Genomic DNA, 16490 nt, shown 5'->3' on the forward strand with positions numbered 1-16490 from the left:
TCTTCCAGCGATGTCAAAACTATTTAAAAAACTTCTATTGAAAAGATTAAAATCAAACATAGAAAGAAAAAATCTTATACCCAATCATCAATTTGATTTCAGAAATCAACATTCCACTATAGATCAGTTCCATCAAATATAATAGAAAACACATTAGAAGAAAAGAAAGTCTGCTCTACATTTTTCTTGGACCTAGCACAGGCGTTTGATAGTCTGACATAATGGTTTAAACTGTAAACTAAGAACGTTTATTCCTAAACAGCATTCAGAATTCTTAGAATCTTACATTGCGAATAGATATTTCTAAGTAAAACAAGAAGTGTACACCGACTTAAGGGAGATCAAAGCTGGAGTGTCACAAGGGAGTGTCTTAGGTCCGGTCCTGTACCTATTGTATACTTGTAAACAATATTGCCACCTTCGCGGATGATACATCCATACTAGCGATAGGAGACACTAGTGAAGTAGCGACTGATAAGTGCATTAGTTGATAGATAAAATACGAGTAAGCCATAGGGTAAGCCTTTAGATTTAAGTACGTGCTGTTTATGAAGTTAAGTTAGAAAATAACTTATAATTGGTCATTTGTGACCAGATAGCAGTATACAAACATCGCACAGGTATTATACAACAAAAAATAATAATAATTCATAGCATATTGGACAGGGTTACATACATAATCTTAAAACTAAATTTACAAACCAGAATAAAGATTGTGCAGGTTTATACTCCAACTGAAAAAGCAACTGATGATGAAATAAATACTCTTTACGAAGGTCTTAAAAAAGCTACAGACTACAACAAAGAATCTAAAATAATAATAATTGGGGATTTCAACGACAAAATTGAAAGAAAAATTGAAGACTCAGAAAATAAGATTTCGGAGAAAATTTCTGATTCGGCACAAGAAACGCGAGATTCAAAAAACTTATAAAATTCCTGAAAGAAGAAAACATGTGTGTTATGAATACCTTTTACAAAAAGAAACTCAACAGAAAGTGGACATGGATCGCACCTAACGAAACTACCAAAAATGAAATAGACTATTTTCTCTCAAACAACAATAGAATATTTAAAGACGTCACAACAATAAACAACAAAACAACTGGTAGAGACCATCGTATAGTTATGGCGAAAATAAAGACCTGTAAATATTTAGTTTGTTATTGGTTAGAAATGTAGCGGTTTGACTGGTATAATACGTTGTGGAATTTTAACAGGGTCACATTATTTTTTTATTGATAGTGTTAATTAAAAAAAAGTTTGTGAATAATATTATTATTACTGTTAATTAAGAATTTAAACTCTGTTATTGTACCATTGCGTTCATTTGTTTTATCTGTTTGATTTTTTATTAATATATATTTTTTTATTATAATTAACGTGCATGTGACATCTATGGTCATTAGCACGGGTAATATATAAATTACAAAATAATGTAGTTAACATTTAACATAAAGAGAAAATAATAAAAACTTGTAATATAACATTTATACTTTGTTGAGCAGTTGACTTTTCTCGAGGAATTTGATAACCTTGTTTATTTGATCTGTGCTGTTTAGGACCTCTTTGAAGTTAGTACTGATATCGAGCTGTTGACGTATTTTGGCATAAAAAGGGCATTCGGTAAGTATATACCTGATTCGGAGAGTCGTATTGCATTGCTGACATTTTAGTTTTGGGAATGATGTCATCAGGTAGCCATGAGTTGGACCGGTATGTCCTATACGCAATCTCCTTATGATTGCCATATTTTTTCGTGATAAACTGGGATAGGTAAGAAGGTTCACTGAGGGATTAATTTCATGCAGGGCTGAAGTAACATTATTCCAGTGAATCTGCCAGGTGGATAGATTAAGCTTCTTCAGTCTAGCTTTGAGATCGTTGCAAATTTGTATATTTATAGTGGTATCCGTGGATGATGCGGCTTTTTTTGGCAAGGCAATCAGCTTTTTTGTTACCACTAATACCAACGTTTATAAGAAGCTGATATGTGTCATGAATATCTTGGACGATTGGATGGTTGGTGGATATAGCATTAATGGAGTGTATAGAGTAAAGTTAATCAGAGCATATGGCTATGTGTGTATTTGAATATTGTTGGGCATATTTAAAAGCATGTGAGATAGCTAGTAATTTACCAGTGTCGATACTACACCAAGGAGACATTTTTGAGAGTTCGATAGGCTGTTGTACAGTGGTTACAGAATATCCAACACCACTTTCAGTCTTTGACGCGTCAGTGTAAAGGACTATGTTAAATTTATTTTTGTTTATAAGTTCTAGAAAGAAAATTCTTTCTAGAAGTTGTAGAAGAAGGTTTTCTCGCCTAAGCCATAGAAGACGTTCATTAGCTTCACAGTAAAGACTTTCTGCCGGACTAGAACGGAATGCTCCAAGACATAGATGAATAGTCGTGTTGTGTACTGTATTTAGTAAATTCAAGATTTATTTAGTACCAGACATATAGACGAAACATCCATAGTCGAGCTTGGAGCTGATAAGTGATCTGTAAACTTTCAGTAATGTAGTTTCTTACGCGCCCCAAAGATAATGTGAGAGTGTTTTGATTGGCAAACTCCTTTAAATTCCTGCATGTGTTGTTTCCAGGTTAATCTTGAATCAAATATCAGCACTAATATTTTGCAATTATCAACAACCGGTAATTTGAAGTTGTTGACAGTGATTTCAGGATCAAAAGAACTCATTCTTCTGCTCAATTTATTAACTTTGGATTTAGAGTGGTAGAGGGTAATTCCTAGAGAAGCTACTTTGTTCTGTAGGTCATTTACTACCAATTGTAGAATTTTACTAGTAGTTGCGTTGGATTTACCATGACAGTGCATTATTAGGTCATCGGCATATAATACGCATTTGATTGGTGGAGCTATATTTTTACTTAACTTGCCAATCGAAATAATGAATAGGAATGTGCTTAAAACTGAACTTTAAGGAACTTCATTATGATGTACGTGTGGAGAAGAAAGGAAGTTATTGACAGAAACCCTGAACGATCTAGATGTTAGGAAGTTTTTGGTAAATGGGTTTATGTTGCCAGTAAGGTTACATTCAAAAACTTTTTCAAGGATTGCATTCCTAGAGATGGTATGAAATGCGCCTTCTATATCAAAGATAGTTATTATCAAATCTTCCTTGCAATTTGTTGTGTTGGAGATAAGGGTTTGGAGTATTACCAGATTATCTCTTGTAGAGCGCTGTCTTTGGCAGCCAGATTGTTCGTTTAGAATAATCTTTTGTTTTTCAAAATACCATAAAAGACGTTTTTTGACCACTTTTCCATTAGCTTACACATAGTGCATGTGAGAGAGATGGTCCTGTAAGATTGTGGAAAGATAGTTGGCTGATTTGGCTTGAGTATTGTCATAACAATAGATTTGCTTCACTGAGATAGAAATTGATGGGAACTCCAGATTATATTGTATAAATTAAGGAGTTTATTAAGACCATAATTAGACAAATGCTTTAGGAATGCATAAGAAGTATCATCAGGCCCAGCTGCAGTGTCTCTACTATTAGCTAAGGCAGATATTAGCTTATGGATAGTGAAAGGAGAATTGAGGGACCTACTTTATTCAGATGGTTTTAGATGATTTCTGTGTGAATATAAGTCATGATGAGATAAAGTAATATTATTGGTTTTATTCTCAAACTTTACTTCGAAATGTTTGGCAAAAGCGTAGGAAGTTCATGTGAAGTGATCTCTATACAATTTGAAATTAAACGAGTAATTTTGTTATTAGTCTTGTAACATTGAATTTGTCGTATTTTTTTCCAAAGTTGGGTAGGATTGGGAGTTTTGCCAGGATGATTTTTTTACTTTTTTTAACTACGTGTTTGGGATTGGCTTTGAATTTTTTGAAATTTATTAGATTTTTAAGGCTTTTATTTTTTTGTTACTTATTTAAAGCTTTTTTGTATAGACGAATGGCCTCGTTACAAGAAAAGTTCCACCAAGGAACTGCTTTATGATTGGAGATAATGATGTTTTGCCAATGTGAGTCTTAGCAGCTGAAAGAATAGTGTCTGTTATTGACGTTAACAAATAGTCTACATCATGATTATTAGATGATTATGAGCAAGCAAGAGAGTGTTAACAGCTTTTGAATACTCTGTCTCATCATCCAGCTTCAAGAGTCCACTGCTGAACATAGGCCTCTTCCTCATGTTTCCAACCCCGTCTATCTTGTACCGCTCTTATCCAGTTTTTATTGGGTCTCCTTAAATCGTCAGTCCATCTTGTAGGTGGTCGACCGACACTTCTCTTGTCTTCCCTTGTCCTCCATTCCAATAACCTCTTTGTCCATCGCCCATCTGTCAGTCTGGCTATGTGTCCTGCCCATCTCCATTTTAGTCTGGCTATCTTCTCGATGATGTCAGTCACTCCGGTTCTTCTCCTGATGTCTTCGTTGGTTATTCTGTCTCGCAGAGTTATTCCTAACATGGACCGCTTTATTCTTCTCTGCGTGACTCTCAGTTTGGTAGCTTCTGCTGGAATACTCTGGCCAGTTAGCTTTATTTAGTCGCCAATAGCTTTTGGTAGAGGCAGTCTTATTACAATTGTTGGAAATTATTATAGGATAATGATTGCTATCAAAGAGATCGTCAGCTGTTTGCCAGGTTAAAAAAGGTGCAGATTTAGGGTCCCCAATACTAAGATCTATAGCAGAGAAAGATCTAGGGGAAATATTAAAATGAGTATTAGATCCTGTGTTAAGAAGACATGAGTTTGTGCAGTTAATAATATTTTCAACTACTTTTTCCCGTCCAAATGTTGATTGAGAACCCCACATACTGTTAAGTACGTTGAAGTCTCCTGTGAGTATAAACGGCTGTGGAAGTTGGAATATAAGGTCTAGGAGCTCTTTTTCTTTTAGAGAATGGTTTGGGGGAATATATATGGAGCAGATGGTAAGTTTATTAGGGAAATATGTAGTTATGGCAATTGCCTCAAGCTTCGTTATTATTGATAGCATTGTTGAGAAGATTTCGCTGGACGCAAATATTGATGTACCTTCACTAGCTCTGAAGCAGTTCGTCCTAATGAAGTGGTATCCTTCAAAGGATCTAGGATAAGGAATATTAGTTGTATTAAAATTAGTCTCTTGGAGCCAAAGAAAATCTGGATGGTAAATTGATATAAGATGTTGAATGTGTTCAAAGCGCGGAACACATTCCGCGATGTAAAATAGTGAATTTAAAAACTTATTTGGTTAGTAGAAAAAATATACCTTGTACTAATTACGTAATTTTAGAAAAGATTCATATCATTGTAGTTAGAGTCAAATGAATTATTAAACATAAGGCTGGTAAGTTCGTCAGCGTCTATAGAATTTAATGTGCGTTTTACCTTTTTCATTATTCTTGTAATGCGATTTTTAAGTGATCTATCGGATACAGTTTGGTATATTTGTGTAAGATCTTAGTGAGGATTTGTGAGGATCACTACTCCCAAAGGAATTTTTTAGGAAGGCAGTAATGTATAATGCTGATAACGAAAATTTTTCTGGATTAGCACAAATTAATTTTTCAATAATTGAATAGGCAGATGTATTAATTTTACCACTTTCTTTGTCATCAGTTTTTGTTTTCTTTTTAGGAGCTGATTTAGGAGTTGCGAAGGTTGTTGTGTTTGGGGTGTTATTAGAGTTTAAGTTTAGGGGGCTAGCGATAACCAATAAAGGTGTTTCAAGACTTGTGTCAGTGGAATGAGTTCTTTTTATGCCAGAATTAGAATGGACAGATAATGGTGTTATAGACTATTCATTTGGGATTGTAATATCAGTAGTTGGGTTATTTCAATATATTTCTTCTTTGAAGGAGGGTGAAAGGGAAGATATACTAGAAGGAGGATCAATTTGGATTTGGCTAAAAGTTGTATTTGGAGAGGGATTGCTAGATATTTCTTGAGGGCTAGGGCAGGAGTCTGCAGTGTGTCCAGACTGCTTACATAAAAACCATTCTAGTTTGTCCGAAGTAATAAAGATCTTATAATTTGTATTTTCATATGAAATTACAATTGAAGTATTTAACCCAAATTATTCTTTATCTGGTATTACAAAGACTAAGCGTCGAAAACTGAAAATGTGAGCATATTCTTTTTCCAGTGAACTACAGCGGATAAGCGACATAGGAGAAGCAAGTTGTAATCTAAGTTCATTTTTAAGTGCTTGCTCTATAAGTTCATTTGGGATCTAAGGACAAACGTTAGAAAGGAGTAGCCTATTTGCAGGTGTGATAAGTCTGCGAATAGATATTATTTGATTTCGAACAGAAATACCCGAATTATTTTTTAGAAAATTATCTACTACGGTTACGGAAGAAAGATAGATGCATATGTGCTGGTTAGAAATACGTGAAGTAAAGGTTATTTCTTTAGGGAAAACAATTTCGCCGATTGCCTTTATGTAATCAAATAGCACTACGTCTGGGATAGCGTTCATAACAATGGCTTGTGTTCTACTGGGACATGATGTTGCTGTTTTAGATTGTTTCTAGAAATATAAATATAAATATTTTAATATTATTCAAATAAGACGGAAATTAGAGACTGGTCGAAACACATTGTTTAGAATATTTCTATATTATAAAGAAATTATATTATTTGAACATTTGAAAAAGATTTAAAGATATAAATATTTTACGAATATTCAATAACACGGAACTTACACAATGGCCAAAAAAACATTATTTAAATTCTTTCTATAGTGTATAAATTTATATTAACTGAGCATTAAAAAATTTAAGTATATTTACATTTTAAGATTTTATTTTAACTTTATGTGGACATTGCAATTACCAGTTGGATAAAAGTTAAAATTAAAGCCTATTACAGAAAAAGATTAACCCATTTGTTTTCTTTATGAAAATATCTAAACCAATCGCCCAAATAGAGACCTGAATTCTCAGGACAATCAGCGCCTGCCATACTTACATAAACCTGCCAAATTTCAAACGTACAACGTGTTATAATTAACTAAAACAATTAGAATGTAAATTTTAAAATCGTGGAAGAAATATCATGTTAACAGAGACAGAGAAGTACCAGAACGATAAGAATAAAGTATGGTATTTTGGACGAGATTTGGGTAAATACAGGTCTAATTCAATCAAGATTATGATGCGACTTTTTAGTCACTTGAAGCGTTTTGGGGATCTTTTTTTGGACGGATTTTCTGTGGGTTTCAAAAATCCTGAGACCTGAATCCCTAAATATATATATATATATATATATATATATATATATATATATATATATATATATATATATATATATATAAGAATAAGAAAAAAGAAGTACTTGTGACTCGTTTGGAACAAATATATAACTGTTTTGGATGGGTTGGAGTCAATAATAGGGCTATTGGTTAACTATTTTTTTATTCTCGAGCTTTCAATTGTGTTTACAATTATTATCAAGAGCTAAAAAAGACAAAATACTCACAAGGTTGAACTAAAAAGAAAAAACAATTTTTGTTAACTTACCAAATAAAAATTAGTTTGGTAAGTAAAAATCACTGCTTACATGTTCAAAATATTTAATACAAAAATGTTTTTATCTAACAAATGTTTCTCTGAAAAATTTTTATAATTTTGAAAATATTTTTTTTTTTTTTTATTTTTTTTTTTTTTTTTATTTATTTATTTTTTTTTTATATTTTTTTTTATTTTTTTTTTTTTAATATTTTTTTTTATTTTTTTTAATATAAGAATAATTGAATTTATAAATAAGTTCAAATTTGAACTTATTTCAATATAAATTCAATTATTCTTATATTAAAAAAAATATTTTCAAAATTATAAAAATTTTTCAGAGAAACATTTGTTAGATAAAAACATTTTTGTATTAAATATTTTGAACATGTAAGCAGTGATTTTTACTTACCAAACTAATTTTTATTTGGTAAGTTAACAAAAATTGTTTTTTCTTTTTAGTTCAACCTTGTAAGTATTTTGTCTTTTTTAGCTCTTGATAATAATTGTAAACACAATTGAAAGCTCGAGAATAAAAAAAATAGTTAACCAATAGCCCTATTATTGACTCCAACCCATCCAAAACAGTTATATATATATATATATATATATATATATATATATATATATATATATATATGTGTATATATATATATATATATGTATATATATATAAATGTATATATATGTATATATATGTATATATATATATACATACTACCCGAAAGATTTTTGAGACCCACAGAAGATCCGTCCATTTAAGCCAAGTACGCAAAAATGTTAAGGACTTCATTAGAGTTACAATAAGTTATTTTAAATTTCAGGAAAAGGTCTTATTGTATGTGGCATTAAAAGTGAAAACGGGATTTTGTAAACGTTGTGGAAGTTTGAATAAAAAAGTGAGGACTATCGTGAGAAAAGGCTAACGAGCTACGTTATGCTCTATGGATGGCTTTGTAAGCCGAAAGCGCTTAGCTAGAAATTAAATATTTCATACACTTACTTTTCGTTTCATTTCATTAATTTCTTATAAGTGGGTACAGAATATATCTGTCTGTTGCAATTGTACTGTTTAAGCTTAATTAAGACTTTAAATAAAATATGAACGCTTTGGCTTATTGCAATTCTGTACAACCGACCGCTAAATTATCGTCACCGCTAAATTATCGTCACGTGCTAATGCGTATTTATCTTTTGACGATATATTTTAGAGCAAACATAGGACAGTAGAAGTTACAGTCTTTGAGTGTATACAATTGGTGTTACTTAAAGAGAAGTATTTTTTCTCACTGGAAGTTTTTCAGTAATAAAAATGATTTTCACAGCATTTGTCAAAGGGTAATTATTTTCACTGATAATTTCTAATAACGGTAATATTCTTTAATAACGGTTATAGCTTTGTCTGGAATACAAATATAACTAATATTGTTCGTTGCATTAAAAATGACTCTTTGTCATATTTTTTGAAGTTTTTTTCGTCGGCACCAGAGATATAGATTCGTACATTACTCAGCAATATTTTAATATATTATCTGCGTTAGAGAACTCCCGAACGTTAAGTGTACAATAAGGAATAATATTCATTTAGCAACAAGCTCATTAGGTCAAACAGTACAACAGAATGTGAAACGGTTACCGATTAGTTAAAACATTTCTTTTTTTTTCATAGAAAACTTTCCGAACAACGCTCCAAATCATTCCCAAAATGAGTTTTCTGGAGTTCGCAGAAGTAATCTCTGGCAAACGTGAAATCTGACAAAACAGACTGACCACAAACATGAAAAGCTCCAACCTAAAAGATATTTACTTGCCGATGCACAAAGGAAAAGCATGCACGTTTGTACAAAAATCACGACAAGCTTCTCTTATGAAATGTAGCTCTCCTGTAAGTACATCAAATAACTGGTTAAGACTACAAAGGGAGATTATGGTATTAAAGTTGGCAGTTGGAGTAGATCTGTTTGAAGTTCTTATAGTTTTGCGTTTGAAATTGTTAAGAAGTTCTAAATTATAATAAGAAAAAACTTTGCAATAGATTTGTATACAAATATATATGCAGTAGGTGTAGTATTATATTATACAAAAAAGGTTCTAAAACTGTTTTCTTGTGGTATATCTATATATCTGGCAAGTTAAATATTATGTTTATATAACGTTAAACTAAAATACTTTTGAAGTTTTGATTTTCAATCCGAAAAGCAATCTTTTAAATATCTTATATAAAAAGGATATTCGGAGTGGAAATCGAAATGTCAAAAATTAAATTTTGAAGATTAATCAAAATAAGCATTTTGGGATTAGGACACGAGTGACACTTTTCTCGCCCAGAGGTCGTTCTGAGCATTTTTTTAAACAAATACTGGGTAGACCACAGTAAGGTAGCTATTTAAACAAAAGGGAAGATATTTAAGGTTACAAGCCTAAACTGGTTATTCTATAATTTAATTTTAGACTAAAATATGAATAATAAAATAAATCTAAAACACGTTTAGCATTCAGTGCCAAAAGATTTATGACATTATAGAGACCGTAAATTTTTAAACAATACAGAAATATCTGTGTTGTTTAGACCATTTTTGATATAAATTATCCTTGACTATATTTATTCTCTCATACAATGTTAATAAGGGTATAACTACTTCTCTTTGTCAATTTGTTCATTGTATGTAATGCCTGAGTGTGCTTTTACCCAAACAAAAAAACTGAAATAAGCTTTTTAGCTTCTTGAATTTGTGAGAGCATCGTTGTTATTTTGGCTATGTAATGATGGATATATACGGAGTTGATTTGCACATGCGATTGTAGACAATTTAAAATTGAAAGAGAATCAGTAAGAACTATATAGTATGCATTATTATTCTCTATTATAAAATCTATTGCTTTCATAATGGCAAAAGCTTCTGCTGTAAAAATGGACGTTTTCTTACACAATTTAAGCAATAAAGTGCGACAATAAAAGCCGCACCTGTGCCATAGGGATATTATGATGCATCTGTATAAAAAGCTGTATACATTTGGTATTTATTTAATATTTTATGAATTATTTCATTATTCTTCTTCTTCTTTGAGTGCCTCTCCTATCAGAGATTGGATATCATTAGGGCGATTCTAATTTTATTTACTGCTGTTTTGAATAATTCGTTAGTGGTACAGCCAAACCACTCTCTTAAATTTCTCATCCAGGACATTCTTCTACGGCCTGGATTTCTGCGTCCTTGGATTTTTCCTTGCATTATATTTTGTAGGAATGTGTACTTTTGTCCTCTCATCAGGTGACCTAAGTATTTAAGTTTTCTCTTTTTTATATTCAGTATACCTTCTGGATCGTTATTTATTCTGCGCGTTTATTACCTCTTCATTTATAATTTTATCCATCCAACTTATTTTTAATATACGGCGGTAGCACCACATCTCAAAGATTTTTAACATTCCTCTGTTTAAGAGTCAACATCATATAACAAAGCACTGAATACATAGCATTTTAACATTCTAGTTCGTAGTTGAATACTAATACCACGATTACAAAATAATTTTTTCATTTTTATAAAGGTAGACATGGCAATTTCAATACGTCTTTTTATCTCGTGATTTTGGTCACCTCTTTCATTGATGAGGGTTCCCAAGTATTTGTAATCCCTTACTTTTTAGGGTTGGGTACCGTTTATTGCGATACTAGTGTCATGTATTGGTTTCTTACTGAAGGTCACATAATATTTGGTTTTTTTGACGTTCATCCTTATGTCGTAGTTATTATATATCTTATTCATACTTTTAACTAGATGTTGTAGATCTTCCGCTGTTCTTGCCATTATCACAGTATCGTCAGCATATCGAATGTTATTGATAACCTCTCCACTGACTATTATCCCTTCGTTTGCATGTGAGAGAGTTTCTTGGCATATTTGTTCGCTATAGATATAAAACAAGAGCGGTGACAATATACAACCCTGTCCTACTCCTCTACGTACTCATTCCAGTACAGATTTAATATTATTTATATGTCGCTGGTGTCGATGTTCTTACCATCCAGGATTTCTTTGAGTTCATTGTGGCGTACTTTGTCAAAGGCTTTTTTAAGGTCTATAAAGCAGGCGTGTACCTCTTTGTTAACATCTAGACATCTCTGTGTTAGGACGTTTAAGGCAAAGAGAGCTTCTCTTGTACCTAATCCTTTTCTGAATCATTTCTTTATTAGATATTTTAAATCAGAGTATCTAGGTATTATCACCCGAATATTCAATAACATCTATGTTAACATCTATGTTAACTTTAATTATTGTAGGAGTAAAGTCTACTGTGTTTCTAAATCCTTTGCATAATGAAGGTGATGTTTGTCCAGTATGATCCTGTAAGGTCTTGAATATTTAGGGTGGAGATTTTGTGAGTAGGTGGTGAATTTTTGACTTTACACTTGATTATCATTTTTTCTGCTAGTAGTTGTCTTCTCAGCTCTAACGGACGTTCAACAGTTACTACTCTTAATAGTTCAATTAAAGTGATTTTGTAAAGTATCAAATTTTTTAAGTAATGTATTATTTGCACAGCCATATAGAAAGTTACCATAATCTATAATGGATCTTGTATATAATTTATAAAAAAGCAATGCTGTTTGGGGCTCCGCCGCCCACTATGTCCTTATAACACATTTTAAGCAGCTTATTGGAATGTTGTGACGGGTAAAAATGACCACCTGGGCTTACACTTAACACACAGGAACGTTGCGTTTCCGTTGTCAAGTAAATTTAAAAAATTTTTGTATAATAAAAAAAATATTTTTACCAAATTTATGTTTTTGTATGTATTTGAAACATAATCGAGTGAACCTAAGCTTTTAAAAATTAGTAACGCATGTAGGAGTTATAAAAAGATCGAAAGATCTGTTGTCGCAGGCCGAAAACTTGTCAGATGATGAAGAACTATTGAAATCAGTACTAGTTAGTATGTTATTTGATAACTAAGATTCGATGGACACATCCTCCCTAGTATCTAGATCGCTCATTCTGCTTTGTTTTTTTTATGCATGTTTTCACAAAACGCAAAAATCTATATATAAAATGTACTTGACAAGACAAGGGTTTTTGTTTAAACATGAACCGTTGCCAACATTAAGCTTCCATATCTCGAATAAAACGAATGCATAATTTTTTTAAAGAAGTGCCTTTTAAAGTTATATATGTGTACAAATTTTGTAAGCGGTACGTGTAAAACTCGCGAAGTTATTTTATTTATTTATAAGCCAAACAATTGTGTATATTTTTAAAAAATCCCCTATGCTATCTATCCTGCTTAACCAATTTTAATTTTTCAAAGTGCGTTTGTTTATATTTAGTCTTTCTTTATATTTAGAAAAAATGGTAAAATGTTGTAAGGTATGTTTATAGAGTGAAAAAATGTTTAAGAGAAACCTTCATGTTTTGAACCTATTTTCCCAATTATTGGTAGTTTTTAAACAATAAACAATAATATTTGTAATTTTTAGCTAGTCAAGTGTTATGTAAAATTAAAAAACAAAACTTTTACTCTTCATATTTTTTAGTAGAAGCAATATCTCTCGAGTTATGATGGCGAAAATATGGGTGCACAAAGCAAAAACTTTCGATTATTTTCAGATTCATACAAGGTACATTCTAAAGTGATTTCAGTAAAAAATAGACTCCTCTGGAAAATTTTCATTAAGGTCTGCTTTTCCACAGATCCCGCCTGGACGAAATTTAAATTAACAAATAAAAGTTAAGATTTGCCAACTGATAAATATTTTGTGTCGACTTGAAGTAGGTCATAGATATTTTATATATTTATCTATGAAATAGATACGGAGTTTGCATACGGAAAATATACGAAGAGTTAATGGAGATAGAATAGAAAGAAATAAAAAAGAATGAAAATAAATAATGAATAATAAATATTAGATATAATGTTAAGTTGATAGAAAGTTGAACTTCAACTATTTTTAGAATAAAAATAGTAAAATAAAACAGAAGGTTCACAAATAAATAAAATGAATAAAATTGAAATAAACTAATTATTTAAAGAAAAATAACAAATACGTGATGTTTATAACGTTAAAACTGTAACAAGCAATCGTAGTTCTCTACGATTGTTTCACGATCTGTTATTTCTATTGATATGATCTGTTTAAGTTAATAATTTATTTTAACCAAGTTGCTTTTGGTTTATGTATTTTATTATATTCCTTTGTACTCTCATTTTTGTCTTTTTTTAACTCTCCTCCAAAAGTCTATTTCAGTATTAATAGTTTGGCGTTATATTTTTTGGTTAATTGTCATACTTTTGCAACATATTATGTTAGGAATAATTATAATATTTTCTTGTAGATTCATCTCTTTGTATCTTTTCTTATATTTCTTTGCCATAGACCCACATTTAGGGCTCCTACCACTTTCTTCTTTTTACTATACGGAGTATTCTTTTACCAGTATAAAGTAAAGGAGCTGTTTACACTGTTTCAGCTCTATACTGTAATTATATCTCTATAATAAATGTTGCATTTTAATTTGAACGTATTTTATATTTCATTCAAATCATAAAATATTTCCTAAAAATTCGAGCCATTGTTTTAATTTCGAGTTACCTAGTTGTGGATTTGTATATCGTGTACAGCATTTTGTAATATTTTTTACATTGGCATAAAATAAACGTTACAGATGAACGCACTTAATACCAAAATTATTTATCGGCACGTTTGTTTGTTTTATTAGTCGTAATTTTGATTTCAAAATTAACTGAAAATTAAAACATACATTTAGATTTTTATATGATAAAAAATCGGTGCATTGAAATATTCACTTAAGTTATTTTTATTGGAGTGTCAACGAGAATCCAACTTAAATTTCACCTTCATAATAGCAACAGGAAAAGCTTCTGGGTCTGAACTGCTAGCAGATAAACCTCCGAACGGTTTCGTTTTTCCATTTCACGCTACACGCCTTCTGTGAGTGATAGAAAAACCACAAACTGGTCCAGACGTAATGTAATGGAATCCAGGCTGGAAAACATTTAATCCAGAACGTGCCGTTATCCCAGGGCAATTTGCGTGTGCATTTACCAAATCAAAATTTAAATAAAGGCTAAACCGGCTCACGTACGCCGCTATATACATCATTCGTTGTTTTTGTTGATGACCAAGTATGTCAAAATATATGCGACAAGATTTTTTCGCTGCATATTATAAAAATATTAAATGGTAATTTTGTATTGATACAAGGATTACAAAATATTTCAATAAAAGCTTGAAAGGTAATGTGGTTTTCTGCATAAGTGTATTTATGCTGGGCAATTGATTAACACTCTAAGTTTATGCGACTATAACTGAGGCTGTAGAAAATATCTTGGAAAAGTGCCTTAGGCATTCATTACGTCATTACGTCATTATGTCGTACCTTAGGGTCAACTAACTTAAACCCACCGTTCTCAGTGGATTTATATTTGTGTTTAAAATAATTTTAATTTATAAAGTTGGTTATCCAAAAGGCTAAGTTAAATCCTATGCAATGTCCTGTGAGAGCCCACACGTCTGGTTATTTCTGATTAAACGATTTTCATTCCTTAGTATTTATACGATAAATCAAAGCAAAACAAAATATATGGACTGCACAAAATCGAATGAACATGAGAATCTAAAGGTAGACAACCATACCTACTAATATGCCTCCACTTTTCCCTACCTAGGCTTAATAATAAATGATAACAACAACATCAGTCAAGAAATACAAGCACGGATTCTTAGCGGTAATAAGTGCTTTTATGCATACAAAGACTTAATGAAAAGTAAGTTACTGAATCGTGAGTCTAAGCTGATAATCTACAAAACAGTAATCAGACCAGTGGTCACATATGGATGTGAAACGTGGACCCTCTCAAACACTGATGAAAATCAACTGAGAATATTTGAGCGCAAAATACTAAGGAAGATATTTGGACCAACCCAATGCAGCGATAGTTCGTGGAGAATTAAAATGAACCACGAGCTGGATGAACTAATGCAGAGCGCAGATATTGTCAGATTTGTAAAGTCACAAAGACTAAACTGGCTTGGTCACCTAGAAAGAATGCCAGATAATCGAGCTGTAAAAGTAGTCCAGGGATGGAAGCCCCAAGGAAACAGAACAAGAGGAAGGCCCCGTAAAAGATGGATAGACGACGTAGAGAGGGATCTTAAAACCATGAACATCAGGCAGTGGCGAAGGAAAGTATCCGACAGGGCAGAATGGAAGAACATTGTTAAGCAGGCCAAGACTCACAAAGGGTTGTAGCGCCATTAGAAGAAGAAGAAGAAGAAGAAGAAGAAGAAGAAGAAGAAGAAGAAGAAGAAGAAGAAGAAGAAGAAGAAGAGTATTTATACGATGCAGTTTGCTCAATGTCCAGTGCCTCAACAACAATATTACGAATTAATACTTAATAATTGAAAAGTCAACGTGTACCCGATACATAACATTCGTTACACCAGCGTCACCGGAATAATCACAGATAGATAATGAACACGATATGTAGTTCATACATATGAACATACGGATTAAAGATAAATTTAGGAAAAACAAAACAAAATGCATGACAATAAGGAAAAACACACTTTTAAGAAAACAACCGAAAATATATAATACTTAAATCAAGAAAGTAAGAAGAAGCAAGCTGGAGCCCTCACAAAAAATAAAATGCAGCATCGAAAAAGCAAGGTAAGATGTTGGTAACTTGAAGCTGCTGCTATGTAACCGCAATCTCTCTTTTAATGTCTGCTACAGGACGACTAAGTGTAGCGGGTATACACTTTTATGCATTACTCTCAACTCCCCATTGAAAAAAAAACATGCTCTATCCCTTCATTCTTTTAAAATTCAGTTTTTTTTTCTATTCCCCGCTGACGAAGGGTAGCAGCGATCATCAATATCAGCTCAAAGCGCAGAGGAAATTGATCCTGGATCGGGTTGAAACTGATCTACCACAAGCATTACTGAAGCAGCTTATTTGTTTGTGGTCAAGCG

This window comes from Diabrotica undecimpunctata, chromosome 5 (genome assembly GCF_040954645.1).
Source record: "Diabrotica undecimpunctata isolate CICGRU chromosome 5, icDiaUnde3, whole genome shotgun sequence".
Taxonomy (NCBI): domain Eukaryota; kingdom Metazoa; phylum Arthropoda; class Insecta; order Coleoptera; family Chrysomelidae; genus Diabrotica; species Diabrotica undecimpunctata.